The sequence below is a fragment of the Ambystoma mexicanum genome, chromosome 2p (assembly GCF_040938575.1).
Source record: "Ambystoma mexicanum isolate Mex_15411 chromosome 2p, UKY_AmexF1_1, whole genome shotgun sequence".
Taxonomy (NCBI): domain Eukaryota; kingdom Metazoa; phylum Chordata; class Amphibia; order Caudata; family Ambystomatidae; genus Ambystoma; species Ambystoma mexicanum.
Window position 1 is genome coordinate 1,379,260,734 of NC_090923.1, and position 19,057 is coordinate 1,379,279,790.

Here is a 19,057-nt window from a genome sequence, read left to right on the forward strand (position 1 = left end):
GCTAATAGCTCCAAAAACAGGGAGAAAGGGGAAATTTTTTATTTCCGGGAGGTAAAACTCCCACTTTCTGCCCAAGTCTAGATTGGGTGCAGCTGTAAATGAGGCAGTAATAGTGTTACTGCTGAATTGTACCGCTCCACCCAACTCGTGATGAGGCCCTGTGTCTTTTTGCAAACTCTTTCTTTGGGCATTGCAACATAGGAGCTACTATACACCTATTTAGCGTGCAGTTTTCTGTATGTCACAACACCTCAAATGTTTGGCTATGATGAGCACCAGACTAAAGCCTCTTTTTGGCACAGGGTACATCATTCGATACATACATTATTGGCTCTTAACATACGAAATTGTTATCACATAGTCTACTATCTATTCCCACATAGGAGTGAAAGCACAACTGCAGAGGAGGATAATTAAGCAATGATGAAGTGCTATCCATTTTTTACGGGGGTGAAAGAACTAAATCTGAACTATCCAGTAACTTGCATGGTTCTGACCAGTAACATCCTCTCTCACTTTGTTTTACTTTACTTTCAGGTGATGGTATGACATCATTTTTTCACTTCTTAAGAAGAGATTAAAAGAACTGTGTTGAAGCTGAAATCTCTGTTGTGCTCAATTTAATTTGATTGAAGTCACAAACAAAATGATTAGACATTGGGCCTCATTTTAAGTTTGGCGGTAGCCTTGCCGGTAAAACCGGCAGGCTGCCGCCACACTTGCGAAAATTTCCGGTGGCCGCGAATGCCGGACCCGGTAATTGCCCATTCGCGGGGGCCGGAACGGAATGCTCCCCATTCCCATTGAGCCCCATGGGGAGGTCAGATGCACCGGCATCATTCAGAATGGTGCTGGTGCATCCGACATGCTGTGCTCGCAGGTGCCTTTCTGCCCGCCAGGTCAGACCAGGCGGGCAGAAAGACACCCGCGAGCACAACTCGTAGTTTGCTGTTCCAGGATCTACGGTACCAGCAAGCTTACCGGTACCGTAGTTCCCGGACCGGCAAACTTGTAATGAGGCCCATTGTATCGGTCAATGGTAAATGGCACAAAGTATGTCGCCGGCGATTCCAAATGCACAGGTGGGCTGACGGAGAACTGTAACATGGTGGAGTCTTCACATTCTGTGCAGTGATGATATAGACTGTCATAATGGTTTCTTTTTGGCATGCTGTAGGTCCTCACCTATGATCCGTGAGAATAGCTGGGAGAAGTGAGTAGTACATGCAAAACACCGAATTGAGGCAGGTAATTATTTCACAGACATGAAACATCTATCACACTTCAATGTTTCAATGGGGTGCCTCTTTGGAAGAGGGGGGCACCTTTGCAGTAAGCTGCAGCCAAAACATTCAGTGAAAGTCCATGTCTGGGGGCAAATTCATGCATTTATTTTATATTATTTATTTCATTTGTTATACGCCCAGACCCTGAGGTATCACAGCCTAGTCACAGACAGCTTGTTAATTGCAACCTTTACGGTTATATACACAAAAGTTACACATTAATGCAGTACATGGTAGTGTCATGGAACCTAAGGCATCTATGAAGGCAAGAGACAGGTAGGGTGGGAGCGTCCAAAACTGGTTAGTATTGGTTGAATAGCCAGGTTTTCAGTGATTTTTTGAATAGCTGATGGGATTCTTTATTCTTAATGTGCTTTGGGAGAGCATTCCAATGTCTAGTGGCTAGGACATTGAAGCTGTGGCCCCCCGCTCTTGTTCTTTTGTAGTGAGGAATTTCAAGGAGTGAGTTGTTGCTGGATCTGAGGGATCTGGTGTCTCTTCTGATGTTGGAGATGTGCTCACTCTTTGTTATACCTAATGCTGCTCGGAGGGCTTTGTTCTGCATACGTTGGAGTTTGGTCTGATTGGTGTTGGAGGTGCCTAAGAGGAGTATGTTACAGTAGTCAGGGTTTGAGAGTATTAATGCTCTCGCTAGGGTGACACAGTTTTTGGGCGTGAGGAATTTGCAGCTTAGAGAGATAAGCTTGGCGGTGTAGGAAGTGGCTGAGGAAAGGGTATTCATTTGTTTGGTCATGGTGGCGTTAGGTAGACAACAAAGGTTTTGACTTGTTTGAGTGTTGGGAGTTTGGTGCCGTCGATGATAAATGAGGCATATGCAAGTTGTAGTGAGTTGATTCTGGAGGAAGACCCGACTATGAGCAGCACTGTTTTGTCGTCGATTAGGCAGAGGCTATTGTGGGAAAGCCAGTTTTGGATTATTGCATAGATTTGGTTAATGAGCAGAGTGTCCTGCTTGTGGTTGCCTGTTAGGGGAATGAGGATCTGGATGTTATCTGCAAAGTTGGTGTAGATGACACCCATGGCATCCAGGGCTGCGAATAGCAGCTTGGTATAGACATTGTAAAGGGTGGGTGACACGCAGGATCCTTGAGGAACGCCTATAGGGAATGGTATGGGGTCGGCTGACTCTTTGCCAATAGAAACTCTTGAAGTCCTGTCTGCAAGGAAGGATTTGATCCATTCGGTGGCATCCTTAGAGAAGTTAAAGTTGTTGGCTAGAATGGCACAGAGTTTGTCGTGGTCGACTAAATCGAAGTCCGCCGATAGATCTAACAGCATTAGGAGACAGAGTTTGCCTGATTCTCTTGTGGCATCCATTTGGATTTTCAAGTCAAGGAGTGCCGTCTCAGAGCTGTGATTAGGGCGGAACCCTGATTGTAAGGCACCCAGTAATTGGTGTTGTTCTAGGTGGTTTTGGATTTGTGATTACGCTATTTTGTCTATTATTTTCAAAAGGAAAGGGACTGTTGGTCGGTAGTTTGTGGGGATGGATGGATCTAATGTGGGCTTTTTCAAGAGGTGGGTCACCCATGCTTTTTTGATGCTGGTGGGGACCGTATTGGAGTTAAAGGAGGCATTGACAAATTCTGTGATAATGTGGGTACGTGTAGGGGCGCAGAGTTTGACTAGGTGGGGGGGAATTGGTCTTCTTGACAGTTGGAAACTTTAAGTTTGGCTATAGTGTCTAGCCCCTCTTTTTGTGAGATTGGGGTGAATTGGAACGGTTTGCTGGGATTGATATTTGGTGAATTCTCTAAGATAGTAGGTGGGGTCTTGCTTGCAAGAAGATGTTTTTTGTTAGCAATTTTCTTTTGTAGAAGTAATGTTTTGGCTGCTGGAGCTTCTTGGATTGTGGTTGTAACTGGTTTTTTGATGCAGACCCAAGTTCAGGGATATGAAAGGGACCCCTGCACCTGACTTCTCCCTTCACTCTAGCCTTCATCAATGGTCTCTCCCCCTGCGCCCTCTTCTGAAGCCAGAAACCTTGGAGTCATCTTCGACTCCTCTCTCTTCTTCCTTCCACACACTCACGACATTGCCAAGAAGTCCCACTTTCAACTCTTCCTTCTCAAAGGAATTCTACCTTTTCTCACCTTCCCCCAGATGCAAATTTTTCCCCGGACCCTGGTTCTCTCTAGGCTTGACTATTGCAATAGCCTCCTCCTGAATCTTCCTTCGTCCACTCTGAGACCCCTCCAGCTAATCCAAAATAGAGCAGCAAGACTTACCCTTGACCTCAAGCCCAGGGGCTGCATCTCTCCTGCCCTAAAAAGTTTTCACTGGATCCCGGTTGCTTCACAAATTGAATTCAAATCCCTCTGTATCATCCACAATGCCACCTGGGGCCGGGGACCACACTACCTGCAACTATTTCTTACTAAATATCCCCCCTCTATACCTCTGCGCTCCTCTGTCAAAAATTCCTTGGGTGTTAAGCGGTTTGCTAAAGAGAGAGCAGGTGATCCATCCCTTTCCTCAGCTGACTCCCTTCTTTGGAACAGCCGCCCCCTCCCCCTTCGTCTTGAGCAGGACCTTCTTAAATTCCAGAAAAGCCTCTAGACATTCCTCTTTACCTCTTTCTTCCCTCCCTTTCTCCCCTGCTAATCACACAGCTGCTTGATTGGTTGGCAGGTCCCTTATGCATCCTCGGGCCGTGACCTCCCACACTGTATCATCCCAGCTGCTGTCTATCCTCAGCACTTGCCTCGGCTCACCCTCTACCCCTGGAGGCCTGCACTTGTTTTACATTGCACTTCACCTGCTTCTCACTCACGAGCACCATAGCACCTATCCCATTCCCTCTCTCTTCCGCACTTGCACGTTCTAAACACTCACAAGGCATAGTAGGTTTGTCTTCCCCTCCCCATTATATTATTTTATTTATATTTTTTTATGTATTTCAATTGTAATTGTCTATCATTCCCTGTCCTCTCCCTGTTGCCCAGTGTACGCTTTGAAGCAGCATTTGCTTCCTGTATAAGGGCCTAACAAATAAACAATATATAAATAAATTGTTGGGAAGGTCATCCTTTTTAGGACCCCACTCCCTCTCTTTTTATCAGTGTTTTACAGGGCTTCAGGCTGATCATAACTACCCTTATTTCGTTTTCTCTTTTCTCCCCTGGGGCTCTATCAGTCTCACTAGAGTCCCCCAAAAGGGCTTACGTGGGTTGATATCCGGGAAGGTCTCAGAAAGTGAAGCACCAAACATGGCACAATGGACTACGTGCAGCACCATGGTTCATTTTCTCTCACTCTTGGTATTTCTTGGCTCAGCGTGATTTCCTTCCCATCTTTTCAGTGATTTAAGTCTTTGGGTCTCATTACTACTTTGCCGGTCTGGAGAAAATGCTGGTAATTTCAGCATCACCATTTCTACGGAATCGGAAAATCATGTCTGCCGTTGGAGGCCACAGATCTCCCTGCAGGGCTGACCTGCCAGTAGATTAGGCCCACAACGGCAGAAAAATGCATGAATCACCAGCACCGGTAATGCTGGTGTCAGTGATTCAGTAAATCCCATCCCATGGAGTCCTATTGGACTCCTTAGGTAATATCCTGGTAATACCGGGATATCGGGCAGCAGAGACGTTAAGAGGAGTTTGCTGGCATCCCACTAGAATTGCCGGCAGGATACTGGCAAACTCCTATGTATGCCAACATGCATCAATCTCTCTCACTCGCAACTGTTTCTTTATTCATGTGCCTTTAGGAACTGGGAACTGGGGTACACTTTCTGATTTTCCCAACTTGGGGATGTGTTTTTTTGGCATCTGCCCTTGGTACTTGCTTTCTATGTTTCTTTTGTTACTCCCTACTGTTCCTTCATAACCATGTGCACTTTGTCCAGTGCACTGGCCACTGTTCTGGTCTATCCTGCTGAGCTTCGCTTTTGCTGCATCATCCTTCCCTCTTTGTCTCTGATAGACTCTTTTTTATCAGTCCTTTGCATGACTTTTCTCTTTTTCGATTTTCCACTCGTATGATCCATTCACTCATGGTTACAGACAGAACACGGTGAACACAGAGCCTTTGAATGATTTTGATTTCCCTTTTCAGCCTATATACCCTCCCTGATGGCTGTACCAGGCCTTATGTATCCCGAAGCCTGGATTAGGTCCCGAAGACTGGATTGAGGTCCTGGGCATGGCATGAATGTTTAACAAATTTTACAGGCCCATTACGCCTGGTACGGCCTGTGGGCAGGCTCTAGAAAGCTATTACTGCTATAGATAGCATAGCTATTATATTATAGAACAAACCCACATATAAAGAGCACACAGAGATGACAATGGATATAAAGTGATTTTTATTACAGTACTGTAGAGAGGAAGGGAATTAAGAAAGGATTGGCCAGTAGTGGATGATGCCGGTATATTATTGGGACAGTAGACAGAAGATATTTTCATAATACTCATTAGAATTTAACACCATTTTCAAAAGGGTGATATTGCGCGAAGTTCATTGTTCCTTATGATTGTTTCCCAATGATGATCTGGACAGATGGAAGTCTTAGAGACATTCCTTGGCGGAGGAGAAAATCATCTGCACAGAATATAAATCAAAACGCACTTGTGCACCCCTGTAGTTTGAGGATCGCTGTGAGACAAAGTACATGAATAACCCCAAAAATGTTTTAGAATTACAAACAGTCATAGATAAAGGGACACGACATTCAATAGAATGTTTGTAAAATAGGGTTGTCTGTGGATAATTTAAGGGGTTGATGGAGAAGGTGTAGGGCCAACCCCCTGAAAGTGATGTTTACAGAAGGCTTCTTTTTTCACAATACAAATTTAAAAATCCACGAAGACAATTGTATCTCTGTGAGACAAGACCTAAAGGTAATGCTTGTATAAACAAGAAGCCATCTACACCTGAGGGAACCATTGATATGATATGATATGATATGGTATTTGTAACGCGCCTATACACGAGTGTTTCAAGTGTATTTACAACTAAGGATATATGCAAACTAGAGACAATACAATACCTCCTGATGACGCACTAGAAGTATAGGGGTGAAACACGTGTTAAGGTTTTATATTAATTTAGAGGATTTGGGAACTACTGTACTTCATTTTTTGTTTTGGGACAATGTAAAATACCAATGAGGACCTAATGAAAGAACTTTCACTTTTTGAACACCTTACTGTTTCAAAATGTGCATTCTTAAAGTCTGACAGTTGACGCAATCCTTTTGTGCCCCACCCTTGCTTCTTCAAATTATTGTACAGTATTGGGCACACACAATACAGGGACATGATTGCTGACGACTATTTGTACCACAGCTCCTATCAAGAGATTCGCCTAAAGCTTGACCTTTGCCTGCACTCTCTCCTTTTACACAAAAAATACAGGCATGCAATTCTTTGTAAAAACAAATATTTATAGACATGGAACCTACTTTTTGTTTTATGGTTGAACGAGGATTGTAATACATGGTATACTTACATGTCTGCTCTCTAGTACCACAAATGGTAGGGTTAAGCCTTCCTTCGGGCCAATCTTGTTACCAGGCACCACATATCGAAGTGAGAGATAACGCTGATCGAGGTCAAAGGAGTGAAGGGTCTACATTGGCCATGCACGCATGTGGCTCAGCAGTATTGGTTTCAGTGCTAAGCAAAATCAATTTTATGGTACAATCAAGTACCTCAGCACTGAAGATAGGGACCATGAGTGAAATCATAAAGCTCATGGGTTAGCAAAAGCAATGGGGTTTGAGGGGAGTGGGCAGATCAGCAGGGAACATAATTCACTACTTCTTTTCGCACACTTCGAAAACCGGATACATGCAGGGGCATGCTGCAACATGAGAATATTAATGCATGCTCTGTGGTAAAATAGAGAGGGGAAAAAACCTAGCTTCACACTGTCTCTAGACACAGAGAAAGCATTTGACAGGGTGAAGTGGGGGTATCTGTTTCAGGTGCTCCAAAAATATGGTTTAAGGGATGAATACATCAGGAATGTAAAACTCTTATACTCACAGCCCAGTGCCAAGGTCAATACAGGAGGCTACATTTCAGAGCTTTTTCACATTAGCAGGGGAGCCAGGCAGGGATGCTCACTTTTGCCATTATAATCCCTGGCCCTAGAACCCCTAGCTATAGCTGTTAGGAGTTACACAGGAATCACAAAGGTATAGACACCGATAGGAGAATTCCAAACCCTAGTATATGCAGGTGATATTATGCTAACTCTGACCATCCCCGATGCTTCCATTAAGTAGCTCATGATAGCTGTACAGGCTTTTTCCACCTTTTCAAGATATAAAATAAACTGGGACAACTGTGATGTAATGCCACTGAATAAAAGCACAACTAACCGAAGTATTGGAGAAGTGGGGTTTCGATGGGTAACGAAAGGTATACAATATCTTGGAATTTACCTAAACCAAGGGTTAGCGGAGATGGCCAAAGATAACACAGAACAAGTGTGGAACAAAATGTAACTAGAGATGTCCAAGTAGACTGCATTGAATCAGTCTATATACGGCGGCTGCAGATTGTACAAATGGTTGTACTAGGGCGAATAAATTACACCTTTAGCATGATACCTCTGAGAATACCGGCCATTTTGATGAAAATGATAATTCGTGGAATGAAGGATTTCATTTGGGGAAACCTCAGACCGCGACTCAAATTTGAGAAACAAGGGCAGGGGCCTTAATTTACCGAACATAGAATGATGTTATTTAGCACAACAACTCTCTCAAGCCTCAGTATTTCTTAAACAGCCTGGAAATGCACCATCATGGGCCTGGCTAGAGCAAATAATAGGACAGAAGAAAAGTGCTGCAATGATATACGATGAGAGCCGGGCGGATAGCAAACATGCGATACTGGGAGGAATTACGGGCCGGGGAGCGTGCCCACAGTTCACAGCCATTGGCACTTCGAAGCCTCTATATGGAACAACAGAACCATAATGATAGGGGGGGACGAGTGTAGTGTGGGTGAAGTGGGAAACCCAAGACATAAGACAAATTAAGGACATCATAGAGGGAGGAAAGCCACATAGCTATGGTGCTCTAGAAGCGAAGTATGACCTCGGACCATCTGAAACTTGGAAATTAAATATAGACAATTGACACACAGTGTGATAGCGGTACACAGAGAACATGACTAGATTATGAATGGCTCGCAGGTAGCTAAAGCCATAAGGGAATGGGGGGATACAAAGGTATTACTAGGCAAACTATATGCTAAACTCAGGGATTCGCTCTGTGAGGATACTACTAAAAGGGGAGTTATAGAAAGGTGGCAAAGGCTACTGGGTGATGAGTGGGAAGAGGGGTCCATAAACAGTATCATTGAAACCATGAAACTAGTGCACTTTAAATGGACACTAGAAGATTGCAGGCAGCTAGAGCACAGCAGCAGGGCGTATGCTGGGGATCCCTGGCTCCATATAGTGACATCTTGCATATACTATGGTCCTGCTCGAGTCTAAAGGAATTCTGGGTAAACATCCATGAGGAAGCACAGGAGTTGCTGGGTAAAACAATACCATGAGCCCCGGGAATGTGCATATTGCATGACATGACGGGCGTTGTAGGTCTCACCACCCGGGAATGGCAGTGGCTAAGTACAGTCCTAATGGTGGCCAGACAGGTCATACTGAGGCTATGGGGTACGGCAAACAAACCTCAAGCCAAGAGTTGGCAAGAAGAAATAACAAAGATGGCTGAATAAGAAAGAGTGGCATATAGGGCACAAGATAGAGGAGCAGACTTTTTAACCACGTGGGGCACGTTTTGACAAATTACCTAGGGAGGAATCTAAATACATATATGCAACTACAGTGAAGAAGACAGTTGTGTCTACCTCAAACTTTCCATTTTATTTCCTTTTCTATGGTACCAACCTAAGAATAATCTCCCTTAGAAGCGAGAAGACGGTTTAACAAACGGAAGATGAGGTCGTCTTTAGTTTTCCTATCTGACTTGAACTGTATGTGTCTAAGTATGGATTGCCATTGAATGCATCGATTATTGTTATAAAATGTATAAACTCAATAAAAAGTACATGACTTCTCTTAAAGAAAGAAAGTGAAAGCATGTACCCATGTTTTAGCATTCTCTTGTGTGTGTTTACTTGAATGTTGCAGCGGGATAAGTATCCTTCCAGTGAGGGAGTACTCTTTTGAAAAATATCTTGCGCCGAAACTGCATTGTCATTTCGCACTGTGCTTTTGAAATAAGAATGTTCAAAATGCAGTCAACACCAGTAGTTATTGACTGAACTCTGAACATTCTGATTGGCTGAGAGGAGGTCAGTGCTGAGCTCCATGTTCTAGTAATGCCTTAAGCAAGTGTGCCTTAACCACTTGATTTATAAGTACAATCTTCTTTAATGGCGCATATTCCTCCTCTTTAAGGAAACAGTACTAATCAGGCATGGCCAGCTGCAGGTACCGGGTTGGCACATAAAAGTGGTATTTTACATAGGCCAGTGCCATGCATTCAGCATGCTCATCATATGACGTTCAGTTTCATTCGAATGAATACAGAATTTGTTGTAGTAATGTTGTAATATGTATGTAAATATGTCCTTTGTAAAGCACTTTAGCGCTTTAGTTTGATATTTTTCAGTTGACTGGTATTTTTATGTTTTTCTCTTCGTTTGCTTCGCCCTGATCTCACTGACGCACCAATAAACACATTTACAGAACTTCTATTTGGCATCAACAAAGAAAAAAAATTCAAAGACGTATTGCAAGAGAAGCTAAACATGTGTTTTGTGAATGATCTCATTGTTACAGTGTTGAAGAACTGCACACAGTCCTCAGATGCGAACATATTTCAATGGAGGGGAGAAGGAAAGTGTTTTACTCTATAAACACTGCCTGCAAATTCATCTTCGGGTGACGTTTACTAATGGATTCCTATAGAATCTGCATGTTCTTGACCACGTGCAAAACTGAGGCAGAAGCCATAGGAATTAATTATTTATACGCCTGTATTAAAATCTCATGCAGGCATACAACGAAACTCACTGACACCACGGTGGAGGAATGCATGGCGGAGATCTTATCCATGCCCCATGCCCCTCCTCTGCCTTGGCACTGCAGGCAAATGGGGCAGAGCGGGAAATTAAGGCACTTTTAAGCCATGCTTTTTACGGTTCTATTTTCCGCTATGCCCCATTTTAAAGGAGGATATAGCATAACATTTTAACGCCTTGTTCTTACACATATCTAACCACAATGCATACTTACTCTTTTCAAGTTCATATTTGTTTAAAAAAAATCTTTCTTAAGCAAGCATTGATAAAGCAAACATTGTTGGCGTTCTGTTTGGCACGGGATAGGCATTTGCCATGCACTGCATGTTGACAGGACCTGGCCGTAAGATGGCAATAGCTGCCAAACGGTGTTGGTACCTGGGTATATGATGACAATGTGTGGCACATGTCTATCCAGTGCCGACACAAGAGCCCAAACTGTTGGCTTTGCCACTGTATCAATCTTGCTGGTTTTAAATTGGTCCCTCTCTTTGAGCATAGATGGCTGTTATCAGCCAGTTTATAAAATAACCCTTTTATAAACTTAAGAAACCTCCATGCTGGCCTATTTCCTCTTGCAAATGGCTGCCAAACCATCAGAGCCCTGGGATGCGAGTAGCTTTGGGACTTCATTATAACATCAAAATGCTTCGACAGAAGTCAAGCCGGCTTCAGTTGAGTAGAAGTTCAGGGTAAGCGCTGGTTTGGTTTATGTGAAGTCTACCTGGTGTTCGATGTGAGCAGTGTACTCATATAGTGATCCACTTTTGAACTCAGTTTTGCTCAGCACAAAAAAAAATGATTGAATGCTACTTCATTTCCTAAGAAAGCAGAAAGGTTACAAACTGGTGTAGGAGACACATAGAATCTGGGGGGGGGGGGACAGGGAACATCTTGGGAACTTTGCTACAGACACAAACCAACTCATATTCAAACTAACCTGAGGCAAGGCCAGCCGAATGCCGAAGCCTTACTGCTCTGATAAACACATATGTTTAATACATTTTAAAAGAAAACCTCTGCAAGGGCAGTTTTAAAATCGGTCACGCTTCTAACAAGTTGCAGATTTCTCAACTATGCCACAATATGTGAAGCTGTAAACACATTTTCATCAAAACAGTGTTAGACAAATAAAAACATCCACTCGCCAATAAGCACAGAGATGTTGACCCATTTCTTTTAGGGCCATAAGCCTATAGTATATGACAGTGTGTGTTAGATGTTTGAGTGGCTTCCCAGAAAGATGTGGTTTCTATGGGCCTCATTACACGGACGGCGGTAAGGGTTAACGGTCACCGTTAATGGCAACGGTGACCGTTAACCCTTACCGCCGTACTACGAGGTCCCTTTGCGGGTTGGAGGAATTAACGCCTGCTTCTTGCAGGCGTTAAGTACCAACCCGCTAAGGGACCTCGGAGCTAATTACGGCACCGCAAAATTGCGGTGCCGTAATTAGCGCCTTCCCCATTCCCATAGAGCCCTATGGGGCAGAAATGGGAATGGGGAAGGGCAATGGCGGAAAGGGGATTTACCGCCCCTCCAACCTTGGAATGGGGCGGTAAATCCCCTTTCCGCCAAGGCGGTGCCGGTAATTTACCGGCATGGTCCAGGGTGCTAATAGCACCCTGGATTACCGCCTTCCGTGTAATGAGGCCCCATGTCTCTGCACGTAGGGCCATTCCTAGGATATGTGGGGCCAAGTGTGGGACCCATCTAATGTGTATATGATGACATGATGGGAAATTACATCACTAGAAAAATAAGTTACTTACCTCTGTAAACACAGTTTTTGACAACATGTTTGGAATATTGCTATTCCTCAATCTGGAAACATCTAGAAACTTAAAATAAACATGCACAGAAGTGAAACAGCAATGTAAAAATAACTAAAGTGTCTAGAAGTGATTTAATTCGTAGTGTGAGCTATACACGAACATGTATGTGTGAAACAAAGTAATGTGGTAGCTAATGGAAGATCCTTTCTCTGGCACGAAGGTGAAGCAGCAAAAAAACTAAATGGAATGTATCTGAAGACATTAAAGGCACTTTTGGAATTTTAGTGCGTGAAAATGGAGGGAGCAAATACCCACAGAAAAAGTAACAACAGTGATGGAAAGGAAAGCCAAGAAAACATGGGCATAAGAAGATAGGTGGCCAGGCGTTAGGAACTGTGGAGAGACAATGAAAAAACAAAGCAAAGGAGATAAGGAACGTAAAATGGAGAAACAGAGGAGGAAAAAGAGAATACACAGACACTAAGCAAGAGACTGGAGGGGCAAAATATACCGAAAGGAAGTCATATGACTATTTGGGAAGGAAGGGGGTAGTGATGGGTATCAGGGTCTGTTACAGAGAGAAAGAGCATGCAAGTGGTGGGGAAGGAGCTATGAGTTCAAGCTAGAGCTGGAAAGGACATGGTGAATGAAAGTCTGGTTGGGGCAGAACCGGATTCTATACAGTCTCAGGGAACACATACTGCATTTAGATTAGTGAAATATGAGATTTTATCTGGAATAAAGGTTTGGTTTCTTTCTCATTGATAACTCCAGCACACTACTGAGTTCCAGGCAGAGTAAAAATGTCTGTTAATGATGAATATTTTTAGATGCTTATCCTTAGCTGGCAAAGTAATGTATAAACCAGGTGTCTGCAACCTTTCTCTCTCATGATGTTTTGGTCTATATCTCTCATCAGCCCTAGCCAGAATAGTCAATGGCGAGGAATCATGGGAGTTATAGTCCAAAACATCTGTGAATCTACAGGTTACAGACCCTGACACTGTCTTAATACAGAGAATTGCAAAAAAGTGTTTGTGCCACATTGAGAATTATATTATCATTTATCTGTGTAAAGTCAAGACTATTGGCATACCACTACAGAAAGGAGGGCAATGGAATGTGAGGAAGGACAACAAGCCTAGTAGGTTTTGTGTGACTCTTTACCCACCTATTGACCACCATGCAAATGCTAATACCTCTGGTCCCACCAACTAAACTTCCCCCACTGCACAAAACACATCCTCCCGGGATCTCTTTGAGCTAGCTCTATTGCTCAGTAAAATCAAACTATGTGCTTTTAGTGGGCTACCATTGTTTAATCCAGGCAGTCCTCTGAGAGTTACTGGCACAATGGGAGCTGCAAATTGGATCTCAATGTAATACAAATGCCTTAACCAACTGTGCCTACAGTCACTTGATTTATAAAGAAATGGGCACATCCTTTCGTCTGTTCCAGGCACTAAATCTCTGTTAAAACAAGCTATGGAAAAGCCACCAACTTTGGCTCTTTTATAGGCATTAACTAGCCATTTGCCAGACACTATAATATGTCCAGGAACTGACACCATTGGCCAGATGTTGCTGTGTTATTGATAGGTTGTACCGGTATGGCTGTGCTTGGCAAATGCATGTACAATGCCAACAAATATGCCAAAACTGTTGTCATTGCCACTGCCTGCTCTTTGTTGATGGTGGGTGGGAGGATCCCCTGTAAAGGGCTGCATACAGGCAGTTCTTTGAGTGAAAAGATTGTTACCAGTGAATGCATCGTTTCCATCGCTTATGAAAGTGGATGGCAGGGCCTTTTATTTTGTTTTACCTGCCATATCAATTGAGCTTCATTACTTTTAAAGCATGTCAGCTGCATCACACTGGCAAAAGTAAAACAGGACAAAGCATTTCTGACAGAGGTCTTTTTCTGTGATATAAAATGTTTTGTAATGTTACAGATTTACACTGGCAGCGCTACACTGTCATTTGCATGAACTCTGTGGACCGACTAGCTTTCGAACATGACATTTTTCCCCCATTGAAAGTTCCTAGTAGTTTAGATTTATACAATTTTACTATCCAGCCTGCAAACGTGTGTTTTGCTTGTATTGTTTGCAATGGCCCCAGCTGTGGCTACTTTGAGTGCCCTGCGAGCCTGAAGGCTGGGACATCTGCCCAGGGCTTCCAGAGTTTGCTGGCTACTGATAACAATTACCCTGTGGGAGTCGTAAGTTGGTGATGAGCACAGAACCAGGCAAGAATAAGCTGTTAACAGCTGTATAAGTAACTTTATGTAAAGTGAGGGGGCTGATTTGATTCAGTAAACGGGGACTCAGTTGGTGTGCAGACCTAACAGGTTGAAGAAGCAGTGCAAACATTATGTTGAGTTCATCACGTGTGGCGTGTTGAGTTTATCAGGGTTTTAGAAGAATTGAAATGTGGTACTTGTTTGTAGCGTAGATAAAAGTGTTAAACAATGTAACTGTGTTACTTGAAATTTCGTTATCAGAAGTCACCAAGTAATAAGGTGCTAAGCGGTCTAAACGTGTGACCATTTCACAAACGTTTACTTTTTAACTTTCAGATTTTTCACCCTTTCAATTAACCATATTGTGCTTATACCTAATTAATTTGTTTGGGCGATGGACACCCACCCCTACTCGACAGTAGCACTCTTTTCAAAATTAATCATGCAACACTCTAAACATCTAAATATTTCAAAGAAGTTTGTTAACTATCTGAAAGAAAATATTAACGTTACCTGCCATAGATGTTAACTTCCCAACGACTCCACAAGAGCCTTGCTCTACATAGACACTCGACCTGCATAATCAGGCCCCTCATAGTAACCAGACATCTGATGAAATGTTGCAATTTTCTGCCTGTGTTTGTGGGAAAGTGCTATACACACACATTGCCTGAAACTGTTTCACCGGTCTTGAACTACCACGGGTGACAAATGCAGGATTACACATTTTCTTTTTTAGAACTGCAGGCCAGTTACTACGTTTTATTAAAAAACAAGCAGTTTGTCAACCAAAACAAAATGGCTTAGACATTCGAAACGTTCCGAGTTTGAATGTTTTACCCATATTGTCTTTTTATTCATTGTAGTTCTCATAATGTTTAAAGTGCTGCCTTATACTACTGTCTTCACATGTATTATACGCAGCAACCATTTCTGTAGAGCTGCTTCACACACGGGCAGAATAAATGACCTGACCAGACCAGCTATATGTCACCTAACTCACTTCAATCTTTCATTGCTGCGAAAAGCTCTCCTTCCACCAATCCTCTGCCTCGGCTAACTGTCACGTTTTTCTCGTCTCATTAAGGCTGCAGCTCATGGGCCAAGAGCAGCGCCTGTACATTGTTAGAAAAGTCAGCCACGGTACGTGCGGCCAACTGCTCCAATGCAATGCGCAGGTGCTGACATAATGCCACCCTAGCCAGGGCAAGTGTTTTTGTGCAGGCCTGCATAAGCTTAAGAAAAGAGGAAGTGAGGAAGTGGGTGGGCAAATCAAGGCCATTAGTTGAATGTTTATTATTCAATTGGGCAACACGAGCAACAACAACAAAAATGTGATCACAGAATGCAAGTGCAGCCAACCATAGCTCATTCATGTACCCTTCTCCACAAAAAAGAGATCCCATAGCAAGAAGCCTAGCCCCAAGTCAGTCCAGCCCTGATTTTACTTAAACCTTTACTGCCCCGCTTCACTAGGAACAAAACAATCCCTGCTTTACCCTCACTTTTAATTGTGGAAAGATTGTGGGGTGAATAAATGACATTATATCCCCCTGCTTAAAATTGTGGGGGATTTGTCCCCCCTGTTCTCCCCCTTTCCTACGCCCATGGTTACAAATCTTCTTGCAGCACTGTAGAAGGAGAGACTACCACTGGGTGCACAGGTCGAAACCTAGATGCCTTATGGGAGAGGAGTATTTTAAAAAAGCATCGACAAAACCTAAAGTGTTGTCTTTTAATTAAGTACTGTATAATCATGTGTCAGGTATTACCATCCTCTGTTCGGCTGCTCGCACCTTGTGGCAGCTAATGGGCACATATGTCCAAGCACTTGCTTCTTCACCAGGGATTGACTTCAAACATCCAAATACACAAACCATTGCGATGTATCCATGTAGCTCCCCGAAATGCTCATGTACTCACAACATTGATTTTGGTGTGTGTATTGTGTTATTGTGTGCAATATGTTTGGGGGCACTGTGTGTGTGTGTGTGTATGTATGTGAACAGTGTGTGTGGGGGTCGTTATATGTGTGTTTCTGTGTGCAGCCAACGTGTGTGTCAGGAGTATGTGTTCGTGGGACAGTAGTGTGGGGAGACAGTGTAGGTGGGGGAGATGCGTGTGGGGGCAGCACACGTGTGGGTGCTGTGTTTGAGCTTGGAGGTTCAATGTGTGTGTGGGGGGGTGGGCTGCGACTCTGCAGGCGGATGTGTCTGTTGTGATGCAGTGCCTGATGTGGGGGCAGTGTGTGGGGGGGTAGTGAGTGTGGGTGTCAATGGTGTGTGTGAGGGGGTGAGCAGATTGTGAGGGAAGGGGCAGTGTGTTCGTTTTCAGAATGATGGGGTGTAGTGTGTGGTGGTAGCATTAGTGCGTGTGGGCATTGCATTTGTGTGGGATCAATGGGTGTGAGTGGACAGTATATGTGTGGGAGCCAGTGTATATGTGGGGGTAGTGTGCGTGGTGGGGCAGCCAAGAGGCCAAATTATCCAGCTCCACAAAACGTTGCAAACAGGCTAAAAGATAATCATAAATAGATGTACTAACTGAGGAACAACAGAACGTAGCCTGTCACTGCAACTTCCAGGTATGCGTAGTAACCTCACAGAGGGGAGTCAATAATTGTCCCATGTGGGATGATATTTCATTTTTCTATTTCCTCTGGTGTCAATCAGTTGTACATTAAAGGCTTGTTGATTACCTTGTGAGATATGCAGCTATTTGACAACATGTGCCTACGCTTGCGTTAAGGTTTCAATAGCAATGAAAATAACCATGTCAAGCTGTCGGAAGCGGCTGCTCTCTAGAATGGGCAGTGAGGCTTGACGGTGTGCATTACGCCTCCAGTGGCCCTTCCTCTAGCTGGTCTCTCTGAGCCTGTGAGAAGCTGGTGCAGGGTGCTGGGTCCGTGACGTGCGAGCGGCATGGCAGCACCACGAGGTTAGAGAGTGAGCCGTGATGCCTGGTTGAGGGGATCGGTGTGGTGTAAACCTAATTGAGGACGTTTCCTTCCTCCTGATCCAGCGCCGTGCCTAAGGTATTCTTTGTATGCTGGCAGTGTGGCGCAGGGTAGAGCCCTGTGGATTTTGCCATCCTACATACATTCTACATGTTATGGACTGCCTTTAACCCATGGACACACTTAGGGTAGTGTGGATAGTGTCAGCGCATACTCCTGTAAGAGCAGATTTCTGGCTAAGGGCCCAATTGCCCTGCAGCGTGACCTGCTCATCATGCAACCCTCGTTTGGACCAAATCCCCTGCAGGTCCCTAGTATGTACTGGCTGTGATTGGGAACGCAGGCAGTGTTGAGCTCTTGCTGCCCTCTGCACGAGTCTGGTATCTGAATTTGTAAGAAGGAGCGTGCGTAGAAGGCAGCGTCTTCAAGATGAAAAACTGGTTGCTGCTGTGAATTCCCAGGGATCCTCTGTGGAAAACACCTTTATTTTGGATTTCTCTAAGACGAGGCTGCCCTTCGAAAGTCTCCTGAGGATTTGCAAGAGATGGCACTGACTAGAGAGTTGACTGGAAACTCTGGTATTGCTGATCGACTCTAAGTATCTGGGGAGAAAGGAATGCCATTGTCTACCAAGACCATGGAGAATGGGGTAAATGAGGGGTGTACCCAGCCTTATATGGAATCTGAGGGCTTTTATTATGACCAATTGGACTCACAAACTTGACAGCTGATTAAAGAGATTATCTATGAGCTTACCCAACGTACACATAGTATGGACATTCGACTATGGGGGGAATCCTTTGATAGTATCGTACCTCATTTTTCACTAGATAGGCTTGATAGAGCCTGCTAGACTGAGTTGCAGATCATGGATATAGCCTGCCAAAGTGATCCGGCCATTATACCGTCTCACTCTGATATGCCGGTGATACTCGCTCAATCGGATTTGAAGTGTGATAGGGGGGCTAATGTCGGGTCTGAAAATAATAAACATCAACCTAGAGTGACTGGACTGCGGTTACTGTTATGATGACTGCCTTGGGAGTTTTAGCTCCCATGGGTCCTTCATCTCTGCTTGTTCCGTATCATTGTGAGGACTCTGGAGATACAATGGCTGACTTTCCTTTTTATGAAGACATTCATATCAAGAAATCCAAAATGCCTAAAATCACTGATACTGACCTAAGAAAGTTGATTGATGATGACCGAAATGTTGTCATCACAAATGTGGATAGACTGGAGAACAAAGAAACCAGAGAAGCCCTTAGAAATAAGGTCCTCTTCTGGTTGCCGAGTAGAGTGATCTTGGGTTGTGTGCACACTCAAGACTTTAGACTCCTACATAGGGTTAAAGTTTAGGACTGGTGTCATGGGATAAAGGAATATTGTATAATCATTCGTTGTGGCCAGAACAATCTCCCTGGTTTTCTGAGACTTTGTAAAAATTAGAATTTTACGTCTTCAGTGACTAATTTAAAAAATGTATTGAGTTAATTTCTGTTTTAATTCAGCTTTTCCTTTATTCTGTAATCTTATTTAGTATTAGCTCTGGTTTTCTGTGTTACCTGCGCCCTTAATATTGTTATTTTTTGGCTCAAGTGTATGTTATCTTTTTGTCTGTAGCATCTTTATGTCTCCAGGCTGAGCTCTGGTGCTATATAAATAAAATAAATACATGCAAATAAATAAATAAAAGAGTCTGCACTAGGCTTAGTTTGGGTGGGGGCAGGGAATGGGGATGGCAGACACATTGGCGTTAGCATGGC

At 43.7% G+C, this 19,057-nt stretch overlaps 1 protein-coding gene across 2 annotated transcripts in view; it reads left to right on the forward strand.

Annotated features, from left to right (window-relative positions):
- LOC138567513 (UPF0764 protein C16orf89 homolog) overlaps nt 1-19,057 on the forward strand; it is a 280,249-nt gene that overhangs the window by 208,396 nt on the left and 52,796 nt on the right. The window lies entirely within an intron of this gene.